The sequence below is a fragment of the Varroa destructor genome, unplaced genomic scaffold (genome assembly GCF_002443255.2).
Source record: "Varroa destructor unplaced genomic scaffold, Vdes_3.0 BEIS01000005.1, whole genome shotgun sequence".
NCBI lineage: Eukaryota > Metazoa > Arthropoda > Arachnida > Mesostigmata > Varroidae > Varroa > Varroa destructor.
The window spans coordinates 10,826,676-10,845,819 of record NW_019211458.1 but is presented as its reverse complement, the minus strand read 5'-3'; the positions used below and the strand labels follow the sequence as shown (position 1 = coordinate 10,845,819).

The window sequence follows — 19,144 nt, the reverse complement described above, 5'->3', positions numbered from 1 at the left end:
TTATGAAAAGAAATTAGACCCTCTTGGCCCATTTCATCCTCGTTGCCCGCTCTTGAAATCGAGGCGCACTTATACGGTTCACTTCATTTCTGTCCGTCAGTCAGTCGTTCTTTTTTCATTTTTTGATGGTTTTAACGATATGTCTATAGTCTGAACGTGAAAATAGTGCAGTGTTTAAACGCATACATTCGAGGACAATATGCGGTCAAAGCTTTTTCAGATAAAAAAAATAAAAAAAAAACTATTATTAACCGCGATGTGTTCGAGCAGACTAATGATGTTAACGGCAAATGTTTGTATTCATGCTAAACCGAAAGTGTAGGACATCCCACGTATTTTAGGACGACCGTGACAGTCTTTTCGCATATAATTATCCGTGCATTTAATAGTCTGATATCGTATAGAGTAGAATATTTGTTTTATGTATTTTATAAGCTTCATTGAGACTTGTACGAGCGAAAATAAAAACATGTGTAGATTAATATCTGTATGAACACATCCCGATGTGTCGAATTCTGTATTTTCGAGAATATGGCCGCATTGTCACTACCTACCAATGTCTACCTAGGCCAATATGGCATTACAATTATTACCCGTTCAGCGCAACGCACCTAACCTCAAAATATAAATGTATAGGTTGTCCGTATTTATTCACGTCTTTTAAAGTACATATTACTTCACCTGTAGCCGCGCATCGACCCCCATTACACTGCTTAGAAAATAATCAGTATGGTCTGAGAGCTATGCATAGTGTTCAGATACAAGTAAACCCGACTGAATAATGGCAGCGATCACCTGTTTCTGAGTCCGAAAGGCCATATAGTGCTAGTACGATGTGTACACTTTATGTACAAATCATTAGCACCACATACCATATATATATATATATATATATGGCCACCAAAAAGTGTTTTTGAACTAATTGAAAAAGAGAAAACTAGCCGGGCAGAATGCTGTCCCAGCAAACAGGTGGACCTGCACGGAAACGTACACAACACCGGTATCCCACTACAAGACGAGTCAGCAGTAATAATGTCTCATCTGTTATATATCGATCCAAGTAATAAGTCTATGAAATGATCTCTTCGTTAATTTTAGTTATACTTATGGCTAAATAGAATACTTTTCACTCAGAGGCGCCGCTTGCAAACCTACTTCCTCAAGCTCAGAACGCGTTACAGCTACCGACGATGTCTGTTTACAAGCATCGTCAGGCGAAATGCAAAAACTAGTACAAGCAGAGGAGTCAACGTACGGGGGCTGGGCTATATTGTTTAGTGTGTATATGATCAAAATTCCGTACCGGTATCGTCCGTCGAACGACAGCATATCCAGGACAAGGGAACTACTTACTGTAAACAAAACGCAGCCGATTCTATCGTTCCATAGATAATGACGAGGCAAGATACGGGAAACAACTCGATCGAGATACTATCGTAGAATTGCAACGTATCTCACAGTTGTCGGATGAGATCCGTATACGTCTCGGAGCGTATACTTTATAGATCAATTTTGTACGATATGATAATAATCTATATTCGTCTGACTTAAACGAGTGATCATCAAAAAAATTCACACAGAGGCCAAACTTTCAATTATGTTGATTGAAAAAAGTAACTAACTACAATTAGGCGCAATCGATAGATGAAAAGGGGCGCATAAATCATGATTCAACTCGAAGTTAGAGCTCCTAGCAATAACTGTAGAACAGATATCTGCGCGAAGTACAGAGCAGGCAGTTCAATAGGTATGAATCATAGAAACAGCATCAGACACAGCAATGCGTATAAACAAAGCCCACAATCAGCCCAGGTATCACAGTGAACAGAGAGTCGCTCCATAGCTATACACACATTTTGCAATGCCCTGTCTATTACGTAGAGAAACTTATAATGTAAAATATATGATAGATATATTTCGGACTAACGATGCGACGTACGTTTTGAGTGCAAGTTAAATCTAATCTAACGTAGCCCTACAAGATGATGAAAAGAAAAACGAAGTCGACTGAATATAGAGTAAAGGAGAATATGACGAAAATGGTCAAATCGGTAGTTATGTAATCTAGGCCCTTGCGCCTGTCCTAGCTATCATTGACGTTAGAGAACGTGTATGAAGATCACAAAGTTATGCGATGTTGTGCGAAAGACTCACGCCTGGTGACTCCAAAAAAACAGGATTTGTCGATAATCAATTGGACCGGATATTGCAAAGCACGCTCTGAGATTGGATACAAATATCCATACAAACGACAATGTTAGCCACGATTAGGGATAGATATAACGTTATACGTATACTACGTAGACGGGTTGCATGATCCATAATAAAACATAACACGAACATTTATGTTATGATAAGGGAATAATAGTAGTTAAAATAGGAGTAATAATGATAATGTTCGGAGAAATACTGATGACCTCTGAAAATGGCTTTATTGAACAAAAACTATATATATATATATATATAATTATAGTGAAATCGCTGACACGCTATGGCACGGTGACGCCGCGGAAACGAAAGTACGAAAGCGGAGACTGAAAATAATAATAATAAACGATGTTTGTTAAGGAATACGATGAGTCTTCATTATTTTAGCGGACTCGTCTGTTAGACGTTAGTGCAGGCGGTGTATAGAAGCGAAGCTTCTAAATGATTGAACGCCTCGTAAGGGGCGAAGGTATGTTCTTCCTAATATCGCTACGCAGGCCTACCGTGACACCATACCTTTTGTTACTACACGTTTCTCAGTTGCACTTGTTGCTTCTTTCAAATGCTGCTGGTTGAAGACGCTGTCGTTTCGAGTTCAGTTTGGCAGTTCTATCCAGCTTGTTGCCGGATGCTGTGGGGTGTGACATGAGCCTTACAGGCCCTATGTCACAGAAGAGCCTGCTAGCACAGAACGAAGTCTGGATGTGATGGCATAAACGACACAAATAACTTACGTTGTATTAGCGGATAGAATGTACACAGAATCAGGGTCTGTCTGCATAACTACGCCCAAAGCATGCGACGGTATCTTTCTAGAGTAGTGCCTCGGAGTTGTGGAGTAAGCGACAACGCTAGTAACTATAGCAAGAGTAAAGATGAGACAAGCGAAAAACGCAGAGACGTTCATATCCGCTCCGCGCACCCATCATTCTTCGACTACGACGGGTACATATGTAGCACTTGATTGTCCTGTCCACCAGGGACGATTCAACGGGAATTGTGCAACAGAGTTAGCAGCGCGGTAGAGTATTTTGTATGCCGTATCTTATAGAAAACGTTATATATATGTGCCAAATACTAAGTCCATAGATGAACTATAGAGATAGAGATATAGTTATTTCGTAGCCGTAGACAAAGACTGTGCTAACTTGCGACATGAGTATATGTGAGCATATTGTGGTTCTTAAACTTTGGATTAATAACCGAAAGCATTGAACTACGATATAGGAATGCCCAACATATTCCTAACTATACGTACAAATATGTGTGATCAATTTATCTATAACTTTTCTTTGTAATAAGCTAAACGTGTAAAGACGTCTCACGTATTTAGTACTAATATATATATATATATGTATATATGTAAGCACACTATAAAATTTTGGAATAAACCTCTATATAGAATTTTGTTTATATAGAAGTTTCCAGTGTATCACTTGTTTGTTTTACCTTGTAATTCACGATATTTTATGAAATTGAGACGCACTGTTTATCATTCGTAATTGCTCCCTCCTCAGACCGAATCGTGTCGCTGCGTTTCGTTAAAGCAGAGCCAGTAGCTTAACCTTTCGAATGGATTCTGTGAATTATATTAAGTTCCAACTGAGAAGCAGTATCTATTTTATGTTTAAAACAATGTATTTCCTATAATATTAAAAAATGGTTCCTTCACCAAACAGCGTCGTTCGAACAGGGTTCACTAGTTCTGTTACTGAGTGCCACTCTATAAATAACCATATATCTTGATACATTCTTATCTATCATACGAAGCATGCTTGGATCTTATCCAGCTTTTATGGATGCGTTATCTTGGCAGCAGTGGTTCAAGCAGACAAGTCCCCGACAATTAACCTAATTATATTCTTTGAATGAAATATCAAAGATGTAATAATGTGAAGGTTTTTGGTAAAGTGGACACTCTACTGCTTATTTTTGTTGCAGGCTGTTTTGCCGCTTGCTATCAGCCTGCAACAGAAACAGTCCACCAGCGGCGAACACGCCTTCGCTTACTCGAGTTCTACGAAACAATGAAATTGATTTATTTTCAATCGAAACGACTTCAAAATAGGCGACCTGTTTTCAAGAACGCGCTACTGGGGACAAGAGACGCAGTGAAATTAGACTTTTCTGTCCGCCACCTCTCACGATGACGATCAAGCCCTTTTTAGGCCATGAGACACTATGTGTCAACGAAGTACTCCGTTACGGTTTGTGAAGTAGTTTATGTTTAAACAGACGTTCTTGCGGGAGACCGATCCTCAAAAATGTGGCTCTTTTTTTTTCAAAACACGTTAGCCTGAGAGCCCCCCGCTCTCTCTCTCTCTTGAGGGATCAGTGATGCAGCTGCAACAACGCTATGCTTAGGAATAACTGAGAGTGGTAAGAATGCCTTTGCCGTATAAATAGACAACGAATTAGTAAAACTAAAAAATTATTGATATATTCGTTATGAAGTACTAGCAAGAGGTAGGACGGAAGTTGTATCCATATAGATTTTAGCAAAATGAAATGTAAGTTAATTCAGTTCTGTATACGCGCCACTGGAGGATAACTTCTGGCAGTTTCGATACTATGCTTAGCGTAGGCCGGTAAATGGATACTACAGAAGTGTGAATTAAAAAGCTAACAGAAACTAGCAGCATTTACTAGATATGTCATTTTGTATGTACCTACAAGCGACCCTATCGAAAATATTTCATAAACCTTGTCGAAAGTCAACAACAGAGTCTGCAAAGTGCTGTCGCCTTATTAGATGAAGTGACAGCGAGTGTCAGCATTCAGATATACACCCAGTTGAGGGTGCCTTAGGTATTCATGCTCTTACAATATTTTTTGGTAATAGGCAACATATGGCCAAATTGCAATGCTTATCCTGTCAGAATAATTCTCTAAAACACTTGTTTTAGTCAGAGTAATACTCGAGAGTACTGATTCACACGAGACGAGATTGTTCATTGAGAATACAGTTGCGTCTACTCATGCGTTCATCATCGAGTCGATATAATGTTTACTTCATTAGACATCTTCACCTACGTCACGAAACAGTGACAGAAAGTTATCATGGAATAACGCGGTTTTGCCCTTGATTGGCTAGATAGTATATGATTTTTTGGGACTATTACTTTGGAAGCATCGTACAGTATCAGAGGAAAGGAAGACTGGGTCTTAAATCTAGTACTTAATATATGAAAGTAGAGATTACCTAAGCAAGAACCACATATAGCTTTCCCCCTGTGACGAGCCGACTTTCGACTATGTTGCCATGTTCTCTGTGTCAGTAACAAATCAATGTGATGATGTTTTAGCACGAATTATAACAAAGTAATAAAACTTCGAGGAATTGATAGTTCTACTTACTGTTTAGTGCTCTTCTATTACCTTCTCCATTCTACTGAATGTAAGTAATAACGATGAACCTTATTTCCTCAACTCAGCGAAGACGAGACGGAGCATCATGGTTATAACAAACAAATCGTAGCACATTTCAACTATCCATATTCCACACTTCGAAGTGAAGAAAGCTTCAAAAATAGACGTGACCAACACGCATATATAAGATACCGTGTGACGCTCTAAAATGATGTTCTGATGCGGAAATCAAAAAGTATTTAACTTAAGAGACGTAGGATTAGCGTTAGGAAGAAACAAGTTTTTTTTTTTCAAGCTAACCATATACTCAGCTTTTCACTCCAAATTCATTTTTTCAACTCTAAGCTCATGTGTTAAGTTAACAAAGTTAAGCTTGAGAGGTACACTTATAAGGCTGCTGCTAGCTCTGATTATGACCTAGATACACTTAACAATAGGAACTAGTTATAATAATAATAATAGCTTGTGTGAATATATTTAAGTACGTCGATGCGTTTCGCAAATGACTATCTCAGTAAAATACAGTATTTCTCTAAAACACACTTAATTAAAATCCGATCGATTCAAAGCAAACTATTGGAGTTGCCAGGAAACATGTCCGTCTGCTGAACTATATCAAGTAACCAGTGACTAGCTGCCTCGGAAGGCACCACTGCTTTTTCGACCTGTTCTTCTGATAAACTCAAACAGGCCATTCCATATTGAAGACATTGGTAAGTAGGGTTATTCCCATCTAGGAAACCTTCATGGCATATAAGAATAGCAATATAACTGACTTAGCTGAGGTCCTTCTAAAAAATTACAGGCTGTATGTATTGCCCGTTGAATCTATCCAGATGGAGAATCTTTTGAAACTGGCAAAGAATATATGACCGTTAAGGTGACAAAGCTTCTTGGATTGCTGCCAATAGCAGCAGCGCTCCCTCCACGAGTGGGCCTTCTTTTACCAGGTGGACGGTATAGACATAGTAGAATGTTGTGGTATCGAAAACGCGATATAAATCACTAGACGAGATCAGTTTATAAGAAGGCTAGTCCTTGAATATATAAAGCATACTAACAGCGACACAACACAGCCTCAGCCCTAGTGAAACTTCTAAATAAAAACGCGTGTCATTTTCGCTTAGAGATCCTCTGACATCTGTTCAGCGATCTCCCGCTGCGGTCGGAATAGTGCGAAAAATTCGAGGCTCAAACAACCTGCACCTGGCATAAAAATACGTATGCTAACCAAGCAAACGATAAGACCCAGAATTTTCAAATTCAAGAGACAAAAAGGTCAAGACCAGTCGGCCTTGTGGCTGTACCCCTGAGCATAAATAGGTATGTGATTTGGAAGATATGTAAGCTAAAAAACTGTCCATATAGAAGAACTGACAAGTTACTCAAGTAATGAATATTTAAAAAGTCTCGCAAACTGCAAAGCGATGGGTGCTCAAAACAAAGTTCTTCATTTATTATTATTATTATTACCGTTTGTTATTATTATTACATTGAGGAACAAGTTGTTACACAAGATAGGGATACTTATGAACATGTTTCATTGCAGTTAATCGTCTTCTGAAAACCTTAATAACAGCGAAAATGAGTCGGCCGTTTGGCTTCAGAGAAACATGGTCGCCGCCCAAAGTCCATGTCTACCTTTACCCTGCAGAGAGACTGCGTGATTCTACGAAGATTAACGCATTAACAAATTTAGGTGGAGTTCTTAGACTGGAAAAAAAATTCGAACCTCTTGTAGTAACGTTAGCTGGCTATCTGAAGAAGACGAATGCTTCTTGATGTTCTCTTAATAGTTCAATATGTTAGGTAATGTCTTCGTATATAGATAGCGCAGATAAGCGTGCTCAATAACCGTACCGCTACTTTGAATAGCGCCCAGGAAATAATACAGTGAAACATATTTTGCTTATAAAACTTTCACAACTTCTCGTTTGAAAGTTACTTGAAAACAGTTCCCTATTCAAACCCAAAAAATGTCCAGTGGCAGCGTAACCAAAGGCTGTTGCAACGCGTCAAGATGAACTGAATGAGCTAGCGTTTAGTAAATCGAGTTCAACCATCTAATTAAATTTGTGTCATAGATTGCAGGAATACACTCAAAAAACATGCTTCAAATATTATCCTATAGCGATCAAGTACACTGCTAAGCGTTCCAAAACGGGACCCGGGTTCGTTTCCTATCGATACTGATCTTTGACAACAGCCGCTATCGTATACTGCAGGTACCATCATAAACCTTTCAGGCTACTTTAGACGGCATATATGAGTCGATGGTATACGCCTAAGGCATCGTATAGAGGCGGTTTTTTGACGGTATATCTGGCCATCCGTTGGAAAGTGTACGATAGAAAGCTTTTTATCATTGCCTTTAGCCGACCCGTACAAGGACGATTGCCGACTACAAGCCATCGTGCAAACAATAACAACTCTCCATTGTCGTATTTTACTGGCGACATGGTGAGAGATGAGATCTCGTCGATGTCTGATGCATATTTTCCTCAGACCACAAAATCGAATTTCGTTCGTCACAGCGCTTAAAGAAGCTTGAAATGATACTCGGCTGGTCACTATCCCATGCCCAAGATCATTGGCTTCTGTTTGCTTAGTGAAAGGCTTACCGGGAAGGCTGTAAGGTACTATGCAGGCACTGTTTAGATGGGTAAGAACCAAAATTGTTGCACGGCGCGATGTTAGAATTAGCTATTGAAGTATTGGAAGCTATCTAGATTCGTCTCACGTCTAAAAAAAAGGTCAGAGGTAGATAAGGATACCACAGTCACGCATATGTAACACGGCCGGTCAATTTTTTGAAACTGTACGTGGTCAACGTGAATATCATATAGCTAAATTGTTTGTTTATGCGCATCTCTACATTACGTTTATTTTCTTCGATAATTGCTCGCCGTCAGTTCGGGCACATGAATGTATCGGTGGCTGGCTGCCTGAAGACACGCTGAGCCCCGTTGTTTAGTCTTGATGTGAAACCTATATAAAGGAAGATAAAGAGCGCTACCAGAATCGGGATTGAATTGGTACGAGATTATTTTGAGAGCGAATATCGAATTCTCAAATAATTGATGAGATAATTTACTTTTTATCAAAAAAAAACAACACTAAAAAAAATGGTGCACAGTTAGGTTAGGCTATTCATAATCAACAATACATTGTCGTTAAATAAAAGATGCTTTAAGGCAACGTCAATAACAGCCAATGCATGATCTCGACTTGGTTGCCCCTAGTTTTATTTAAAGCGTATCTAATTTATATGTTGGTGTAACGAACCTTCGAAGTACACCCACAACGTCAGGGTTAACGTTTAACGGCGTCTAGCTATGTTAATTACTGTTAAACAATGACGACGGTATGGCTCTTGGTTCATGGTCACCCACGTTGGCTCTTTCCCGTAAACACAAGGCATATGGGTAAGAGAAGAAGCATCACCGCGAGGCTTAATAGTGTCGGATACATAGAGAATGGGCAAGCTTTAACAATGAGCTAATGCAATTTTGAGTTTTTTTTTGCCACGCCTATGAATATGTGCCTGAAGCGACTTGAGAACAACCCGGCTCTGATACAAGGGCATGACAAGATCAGACCAAGGAGCGTTGCGACTTACATTTATCAGCCCGTCCGTCATCAGTTACTATCTACATGCGTTTCATGCATACTCTCAGGGACATCGCACACGCCCTTATCTCGGCACGCCTCCGCCAGTCAGAGTGGTGCGTTAACGCGGTAGTCGCTAGCGTCCAGGTGTTCTTAGCGTTGCTTTGTGCATTCGTCGCTTAGAGTTAATACCCTTCATCTAGCGTATAAACAGCCAATGTCTGACGAACGCATGCGTCGGGAAGAATATATCAGCTCGTCTTAAAATTTGTGGCTACTACTTACTGTAAAGTCACGCTTTATAAATAGAGGACAAAAAAAAAAAGATCAATCGCAAGGGTGCGCTTTTTCAACTAGCAGCATTCTAAATGTCATTAAGTTCTAAACGTGGTGTGCTATCGCGTAAATTGTTTGGGCTGGCCACCAGGCCGCCAAAATAACACGGCCCCAACGTGCCTTGACGAAAGATGTTGATCTCATATTGATAATTGAAATATCAATTGAATCTAAGAGTAACGTCTCAATGGGGCAGTTGCACAAGAAGAAAAGCTAAGATGAAGAACGAGAAACGCTTTGTGAGGGAGCGACTTCTGGAATCACAAGTCCGAATGATTCTTCTTGATCATTCTTTTTCCTTCTTGATTGATAAATTTTCTGATCGCAGACACCAAGTCACGCTCGTCCTAAAGTGGACGACTTTGTAGGTGGAACCGAACTCATAAAAGGCTTTTACAAGGCTACTTCCACATGCCGATATTGCCCGCAAGCTAGAAGCAGAGAGAAAATCTGCCCACGATTTTGCTCAAATTTGGCGCATGACCAAGAATCAAGAAGAGACAAAACCCGAGTTATTCTGAGTAATTTAATGCGTTGGAGATCTACGGAAAAGACGGACGAATGATACTGAGGATATTTCCGAATCGATTATAGCTTTTGCTTTGGGTGTCTCGCTAAAGCTATGTGAGACATGATTTTGCCCCTTTCTTTTCGAGGGCAACTGTCTCTAGTTTATTTGTGTAATGAGCGGTGCTACGTCGTATATGCGCTAAGCAGCCTTTTTGGGTAGCACCAGCCTTGACTAACCTTTCGGAAACGATAATGAGTACCTCTACCTGACTTCCCAATATTAGAACTTTTTATAGCCGTAAAGTAATGCGTGCTTGTGTATCGTAAAAGCAAAAGCCTTGTGCTAGCACTTTTACCGTAATTTCATGGAAAAACCACCCGTTCGCTCGCAATTTTTCCTATGCAAAACAGATCTGATACAGTGTTACCCAAAAGAACAGTTTCCGTACGTTTTGCCAAGCTTGATTTGCTTAAATGGTAGAGCATTTAATCTTTCATTTAGAGCAGATCCGGAGTAACGCAGAAATCTCACACATTGTTGACTATGATTGAAGATATTTCCGCAGTCGAACTAAACATCTGCATATGGTTAGTTTGTAGTAATAGCACACATCACGGTACTGTCGCTAGAAAAGCATTTTTAAACGGCTGTTAAAGACATGTACGGTGCAACAGCTGCTTAACACAATCCGCATCACTACCCAAGACACAATTCAGGTACCAGAGTTCGAAACTCGACAATTAGAACCGGGTTTATCTTTCGAATGGATCGCATTTAAGGTTTTGGCCCGTAACGTTCAACACATCTATAGGCGTTCCGGAGAGAAAGTTCACAAGCCTTATGTAATCCACCGTTCGAACGGTACAAATGTTGTGGACTGTAATTTCTATCCACGGTACAGAAGCCTTATAATTCAAATATAAATGGTGTTCCGAGTACGTGAATGGTCGCTGGATAAAACTAGGGGGTTATGGATGACAAATTACGTGACGAAGTGGGTGTTTCGAGTGTTTACCGCTAATGGTGTGGAGGTTGTCGCACGACATGAAAATTCAGTCGATCTGATTCCGATCAAAAACGTGCCGTTATGTCAAACGGAGACTTAGAGCCGAGCATTAGATTACGAACATCTTACAAGTTAGAAACATAGTACTCTAAGTGTCGGCCTGCCTGATACGCATGCTTGAAATTGGTCATGCGAAAATGCAGAAAAGGAAGAGATAATTAAATAATAGTTCCAGTAAGTGGCCAGCTTTCTATAGAAGTTTAAACAACTTCTCCAACGACAGTGTAACCAGACTCAGGTACAGAGCTACCTTAGATAAAATTCGACAGTGTATTAATAAAGTCCTTTTCAACTTCATTTGATTGTCCAGTGGTTGTATGCTATTTCACGGATTTCAGGTTCATTACCATTTACTGATGCCGCTAATCAGCACCTTTGTTCAGTTGTGAAAAAGATCTTTTCAAGAACTTCAATCTGGAATTGAAAATACAAACTTGTTTTGGCTTGCCGCCGAAAGATCCACATTACCAACGCATCAATTTAGAATTGCATTACTTTTTTCGCTAAATCAGCGACGTATATGTTTATAATATGGCAGTTTGAGGACGTACGACAACAACGTAAATTTTCTATAACTGAATAACAACAACATTATATAATAAGTAACGCATTGATTTATTATCGAGGTTAATATTGATTCATTGAACTCGTTAAGATGAAGAAGTTTTTACAAGGTGATTTCTGCGAGAAATAGAAAACTGCCCCTAATTTCTAATAACCTGATAGAGACTTTGTGGAAACACTGAATATATCTCTAAACGGGAAGCGGTCACTTTGATTGTCTATCAGTTTCGCTATCAACAACATCTCAGATTCATAAATTTTGTGCTTAAAACTGCTTGAAGCTACAATATTTACGCACGCAATAACTTTATGCTTAATAGAAGTGGGTTTGATTTCGACCCAATCATAACGATTTGAAGGCGAGACATTTTTTCACAACAAACAGCCTCCTCTATGTATAAGATCATAAACCTATATGATGTCTATTTCTGATGTTGGCTGTGCCAGTTTTAAATTAAATCTTAAAAATTCGGGCATTGTGGGACTCGATAGCTGCCAATCGCACCCCAGAACAAGTACCACTACTGCCGTTTAGGCTCTAGAATCTGCTGGACCAATATGAAATTGAAGCCTCTGACAACCGGAACTACTGAAAGTGAGTTTCCTCTTTTATGTTTTTTTTAAAAAACCTTCACATCCTGAACGTTAGGATGTTATGTTTGGGTGGAAACTAAATCATTTTTAGGACAGATTTTGTAAATTAAAGAAGTTAATTTCCCAAGAGAGGTGAGAAAAATATATTTCAGACGCACATTGCAGTTGAAACTTCAACGCCGTCCTGACGCTGGTGTTTTTTTAAATTGAAATAAGTCGCTTTGGCGTCGTAACGAAAGCTCGGTTTAGGGGTATATTTTTATTAATGTTAACTGTCTAGTGCGAACCGCAGAAACGCTTACTAAATCAACTACAGTTTGACAACTATGAATTCAAGGGATTTGTCCGCTATAGATAATCGCGAGAGTACGCATACCAATTGGATGCTGCCATACAATATTTCAGACGTAAATTTGCTGGGGGCAACTGCTCACATTAGTAAGTCTGGGCTATCAGGGTTTCTTCATCGGTTCTATCGCTATCAGCCTTCTGTAGTGTTAGTTTCGCCGATTAGAGTTTGATACTGAAGGTCGACCGTCAGGTCGGCATAGAAATCAAGCCTGCTAGTTTAATCAGTAGTGCTCTCAGGAAGTATACATTATTAATATCTTCACATTCTAACAGTGAGCACATCAGGGCATCGAACCCAGCACTAAGTCTCACTCAAAACAACGACGCATAATTCGTTTTTACGTTATTAGGTAATAGAACATATATACGTAACTGGGAATATTTGCGACCTATCTCAGGTCGTGATACGAGGCACACGCAAACTGTATTTATTGAAGTTGGGTTTTATCAGAAAATTGGCCGCGTTCCATGACAGCGAATAACACCTACTCCTATAGTCATGCCTGCATGCAGTGAGGATTGGGCTGTTGATCAAGCGCCTATTTCTTCCACCCCTAGATTATGCTCTTGTCTCGTTCGAAAGGCCTACCTAAATGTTTTCTCAGTTGATACAAATTTACTACAGAAAGCTTTTTTTTTTTTTTACAGAAAGAGAATTTTGATGTAACTCAACTTCATCTTTAAACCCGTCTCTTTTGTTGAATTTAATGGCTTGTATAGATAGATGGTCGATCAGAGCCAGACATCACTGTAATACAGTATTATGAAAAGTTATCTTAGCTCATATGTAGTTAGCTTGATGCTGACGTGTTGGGCCATAGTTATTTTTGTAGACTCTGAAATCGACTTGCAATATTTGATTGAATGGAAGTCAATTATCATAAAGTCAAGACGTTTTCGCGAGTCTTCGATGAGTCTTCCAATGAACTTCCAATGACGCAGCTCACTCGCGTAATTCTCGGTCGGTTTGTGATGGAGTTACATATGTAGTTTAATTTTGATGATGCATGACGTTGTTACTGCGTTCGTTTTGCAATCGTAAGGCCATCTGACCTAGGACATGCAAGCGACCGTAAGCATTTTATAGGTAAAGTTCCGATTAGCGAGTCATACGAAAATTTTCGCCCCGTAGCTTTACTTCGAACACTGGTATAAAGCAAGTGTGAAAATTCAGCCCGAATAACACTATATGACCATGAAGATATTTTAACCACCTTCGTATGTGGTAAGGGCATGTAAGCATAGTTTAGGTTTATAGTTCATATACGCGATACGTTTAGAGAAAGCTGAGCACAAGGCACGAAACGACTTTGTTTATTTAAAAAAATCAATGTATATCGATTTCTAATTAATATCCGGGCAAGCAAAACATCAGCACTCATTCACAAAAGCTAATGCGGCCATATCTACGCAGTATATGGCGGCTGACACTCCGTACGGGAGATTCGTCTCAATAGGTTTGCAATAGGTCGCGACTGTTTTGTCAAACCCAATCTACAAAGTTACGGGTTAGGCTTCGGAACATCGTTGACGTGCTTGTATGCTTTTGAGATCTCATGCTGACATCGGCAGACATTCTTGCGTGCTGCGCATGCCATTCCTGCAGGATTTTTATTTTTTCTATATTCGTCCCGCAATAGGAATGCGGCAGGCGGGCAGGCAACTGGGGTCATGGTGTTCATACCATTGTTACACTGAGAGCAAGCACGCCGACCGTTAAGACTCGGAAATGAGATGTTGTGCACAAAGGTTAGTACAACTGAGTCTGCCGACAAAATCATTCACAGGTCTAGCTTCTCCCAACAGTAACTTAATACGGCATTATTATGACGCCGGTGTTCACAGTTGGCATTTGTCAACTGACTTAGCATTTTGAGCAATCCTTGTTGTGCATCTACAAAATGTTATAAAAGTTAAAAGTTATAAAGAAGTTACAAGTTGAAATTCGCCTAAATTAGTTTGGAATGCTGGTCATTCCATCAGATTCCTCAAACACTGGCTACGTCAACGTTGGAAAAGGACGAAGAAATCCGCATACTGAAACACTCCTATAAGACAATTTACTTGATAAGCTCCTACCACTTGCATTGTGTCCGTGACTGTTTTAAGCGTAATGTTGTTCTTCACAGCACACAGCTGAAAATATCGACCGATAATTCAATAACAAATGAGCAGTATTAACATTTAGCTGTGATATACTAAATGGATTACAGGCGCAGTAGATAAATAACTGATTATGGCCGAGAACCCCTTGGATGCTCCTGCAGCATATGGTCATCGATGGGATTTTCAACACCGAATCCAATTTATCTGCAAAGTCGCTCCATATTCGTTAGCTATTGTCACTTATAAGCTATTACGTCGACAATTTCAAGAACATATATACCTAGTAAATTATTTTTTATACTTAATTAATTAAATATATTACTTACAATTACATACATACTAGTCAATATATGAATATTTATCTCAACCGTAAGGGATTTCATAATAAAGCAAACTCTATAAATCAGCTGTTCGCCATAGTACACAATAGGCTGCCATATGATTTTAATACATCGATAATTAATGTGCCATATTATTGTTTTGTCCTAAAACGTACATGTCTGGGTTTTTCTCCTATTATACTCTATTTGAACATTTCTTTTTTTCAGGTCATTATTTCGAGTGGCAATAAAAAAAAAGTGAGTAGTACCAAATCGTGTAAGATCCCTTTGTTTTGGTCCACTTGAACAAAAACTAGTTACTGCAAGCGCTTCCTGATCTGCAAAGTGACAAGTTACCATTAACTGCTCAGGCTAATCCAGCATAGGTTACCCTGTAACCCTAACTTTGATGGAGCGCCTGATCTAGAATCACTGTAAAAGGCAACATTATAAGGCAAAATAGATCGCATTCATGCCGTAACAAAGAAAACCGAAAGCACATTTCATTGTAGCCGGTCGAAACACTGTATCGTATTAGCACTATGGCCGTGGCGCACGGTTCGCAACGTGGGCGGTAAGTGAGCGCTTCTGTCTGAGGTGCTTCACTTAACCGCCATCTAAAATGGCGTTTCAGTAGTCTTCTGATTCTCTATCTTCCGCTCTTTCCGACAGCGAAAAGCGGCTCGCGATCAGCCAAAACACGACTGGCTCAGCAAGCTTTTTCGCATTAGCTTTAGACGTCAGTACAGCACGATCGACGTACTGTAGGTACATCGACATAGGTAACAAAACGCCAACCAGAAAGCAGGCTTCGCAATACGTTGATGAACGGGAACATCAGTCTGTTCTGAATGACACGCTGCTTCAACTGCTAAGGAAAACGCAAATGAGTTATATAACAAGTTTCAGCGTTTTTCCTCTCGTAGCTCTCTTTCTTTTTGCCGCTAAGTGAAATTACCCATTACCCCTTTAACGTTTATTTGTATTTACATTTACTTGTACACGTTTATAAATTACAGTCGCTTTGTGTCTATAGTTTCATTTAGAATATCTTTTATATAATAGATACAAATAAAAGTATGGTGATTAGCTGACAGTGTATTTGAGATGGGATAGATTCTAAAATCAAATTGCTTACTGGCTTAGACACAATGTGTGTTGAAGCGCAGAACACGGGTTTTCTTCAGAAACTTACTTTTTCGTTCTGTTTAATAAAATCAGACTACTCTCTCAGGCAGCGTATAGCAACTGGCTTGAAGCTGCCGTGAACCAGCCTTTTCGCTGATCTCGTTTAATATTACTGCTCATTTTTTTTCCCAGCGTCTCTTTTTTTGTCCGACTAGAAAAGCTTAACGTCACCAGTTTGGCAAAGATACTCATCGCTAACGTGAGCGCTTTAACTTTGTTTTCACGTTTTAGGGGACTATAACGTAGGGATCATTTTTCCAATACGGGACGAGCTGACTATGCCAGCCCAGCTCTGCTCCATCCTATCCAAAATATAAACAAATGATACGGGTAAGTGGTGTAATGATACAGTTTACAATTGACGCTTTCCTAAAGGGAACGGTCGCAGAAGTTCTGTGATTTGAATATAATCGATAAGGAAAATGGTACCATTTCAGTAGATGCAATTGCTGGCAAAATTCAGTTGTATCATTGCATTGTAATGGCAATGATGGGCCTATTACTACATGCTGGAGATGAAACGTTGTGTGAATGTTTGAGTGTGTATATATAATTAAATATACCCAGTACTATATGGTTTCCCAATCAGTCAGATGCTAGCAGCAAATTCATTATGTGTTCGGCTTCACTCTGCATGACCTTCTTTGATTTCCTATGAATGCGTTCTATAAGAAATTCTAGTGTTGAAGAGCTCACCCTTGGCGGGGTCTGGGCATACTGTTCCCCCACCGCAGCTGCTGGCCGGCACGTTCCGCATACGAACAGTTAGCCATCTGCTTGTACTGCCAACTCTACCTGCACTTTTACGGCTAGCAAGAAGCACTAACGGTTGACATATATTTAATGGAATCGTTTCTATCAAGTACCTCACTGAATCCTGTCAGTAAGTAACACGTCTAACCAACCTTGAAAATCTCGACACGTCAATTGCTCATGCTTCGCATACTGGACAGACGTTCGCAGTATACTTTTCAAGTAACAATGGACGCAAATGAGACAGGTTTTTCGAAGTATCCGAGACACAGTAAGCTTCGACATAAATATTCAAGCTGCGATTTATATGCTGACAGTGTCCTACCGCTTCTGCATATATGTCTCGTACGTGTTCGAATCGTATGCGAGGCACCGTAAGCCGTTTTATTAACGTGTAAATAAGTTCAGTGTTTTCTAATGTTGGTCCAGATAAGTTTCTAGAAGCGGTACCGAGAAACATATTTCGCAGGTGATGCAAAAATTTCACGACAAAATTTCTCGATGCTGCATCCCTACGAGTTGAGTCACTTTATATTATGCTAGCCCCGTGCCTCGATTTAGTAATCTGTCGTAAAATATATGTGCACCTGTGTTAGCCTGATAATATACCTATAAAAAAAATAAAACCTAGCAATCAAAGCTGATTATTTCCGGCAACCCATTGGTCCTGGTGATGGCACAGCTGCAGCGTGGCAGGCAGCCTGCCTGTTGCTAGAACGTAAAATATCGTATTTTATAATGACTTCCCTAGAATCGTCTCAGTGGGTGCCAGGAAAGCCTCACATTCATGTGCTAAAAATGTCGAAGGATTGCGAAGTCTTTGAATGAAAGAGGCGCCAAATGACGAACAAGTTTCATAGACCATGCATGAGCACATGCTGTTGCTTGAGTAGACCGACCAAATATCCTAGCAGTAGGTTAAAAAAGGCATAAGTAAATTCATCTATTATCAACAAATTTCTAAATATCTTCACATAGGGCACAGGTGCACACGCTTCATGCTAGGTCGAACTTAGATACAATGATTGAAGATAAAATTCGTGTACTAGGCTACGACAATGCTAAGGAGAAGCTAAACCCAATTGATTAGCTTCAGCGTTATGCTACAATAGTAAACGGATTTCACGAAATGTAAGTGACGGTATATTGTGTCCAAGGGTGCATTGACATATAAGCAATTTGTATGTTACCGCTTAGATTTTGCGACGCGTGATATTGGTGGGCGTATTCTCCAACAGTAACTGTAATGTTTTTAATTATACACCGGCTGCGGCCCCATAGTAGACGAATAGGATCGAGTGAAGATCATTTTGATTTTACTAGGCGTTGTTTAGCAAGTTACGGTGTTTCGTTGAAGTATAATCGGAACCTGAGGCTATTTTTTTTTTAAATTTGAAAAATTAATTTGAGACTAGTTTACTAGACAAGCTCAGTGGGCTTGAAACCGAGCTTGAGTTATTGATCAGTTTTATCATCAACTAAACACGTTACCAGGAGGTTCTCACGTTATACGAATCTAAGCAAATGACAATGGTCCGACGCACAAGACAAGGGGAAGTAAGATAAGGCATTTTTCCTGATTGCATTACGAAAGTGCGTGCGTCTATTGAGTGTTATTGTACTCACTTGGAAAGTACTTTTTAATTTCTAATAGTTCCTTCCTCAGATGCTGGACAACCTTACAAAACAGCTCGGGCTCACAACCACATAAGTTTCCACGAACAGAAATAGCCAGCCGTGATCGTTTATATCCAGCCCTTCGACCCCTTAGACAGACTTCGTTTCATGCTGGTAGCCAACCGTCTGTAGTAATTAATACCTAGGAGCTTGAGCACCGTGCATAAAATACGAAAGACAGTATTGAACCCTCAGACAGAGTGTCCACATATGGCCAGCTCAGCCAAGTGGAGAGCAACTGCATTTATGTACCAGCTCTAATCGTACATTGACTAAACAAAGCTTATCGATTTTCCTGTCTAATACCGAATGGACCACATACAGAACCAGAATTGACCATCTTAACTTTCGAAACTGTAGTTCCTAAAGAGGCTCCTGGAGGAAACACAACTTTGGGTCCGACAGAAACCGGCACAGGATTTTGAGCGCTCGAATCTGCGCTGCAATCTGAAGCATCGCCTTTCCCCAAAGGAACAATCTTCTAACGCGTAT

General features: G+C 39.8%; 1 protein-coding gene and 1 long non-coding RNA gene across 4 annotated transcripts in view; one reads left to right on the top strand and one right to left on the bottom strand.

Moving 5' to 3' along the window:
* LOC111250607 (5-hydroxytryptamine receptor 1-like) overlaps positions 1 to 2,571 on the top strand; it is a 287,617-nt gene extending 285,046 nt beyond the window's left edge. For all 3 annotated transcript variants that reach the window (XM_086990142.1, XM_022806009.2, XM_086990138.1), the window contains one exon: positions 1,135 to 2,571. The gene's annotated coding sequence lies outside the window, so the exon portion shown is untranslated. The remainder of the gene's footprint in view (positions 1 to 1,134) is intronic.
* On the bottom strand, positions 2,408 to 3,183 carry LOC147755266 (uncharacterized). Its single transcript, XR_015328383.1, has 2 exons — positions 2,725 to 3,183; positions 2,408 to 2,534 (listed from the first exon to the last, which is right to left on the bottom strand). It is a non-coding gene; the product is annotated as an uncharacterized LOC147755266 (long non-coding RNA).
* Between the last annotated feature and the right edge of the window lie 15,961 nt (positions 3,184 to 19,144).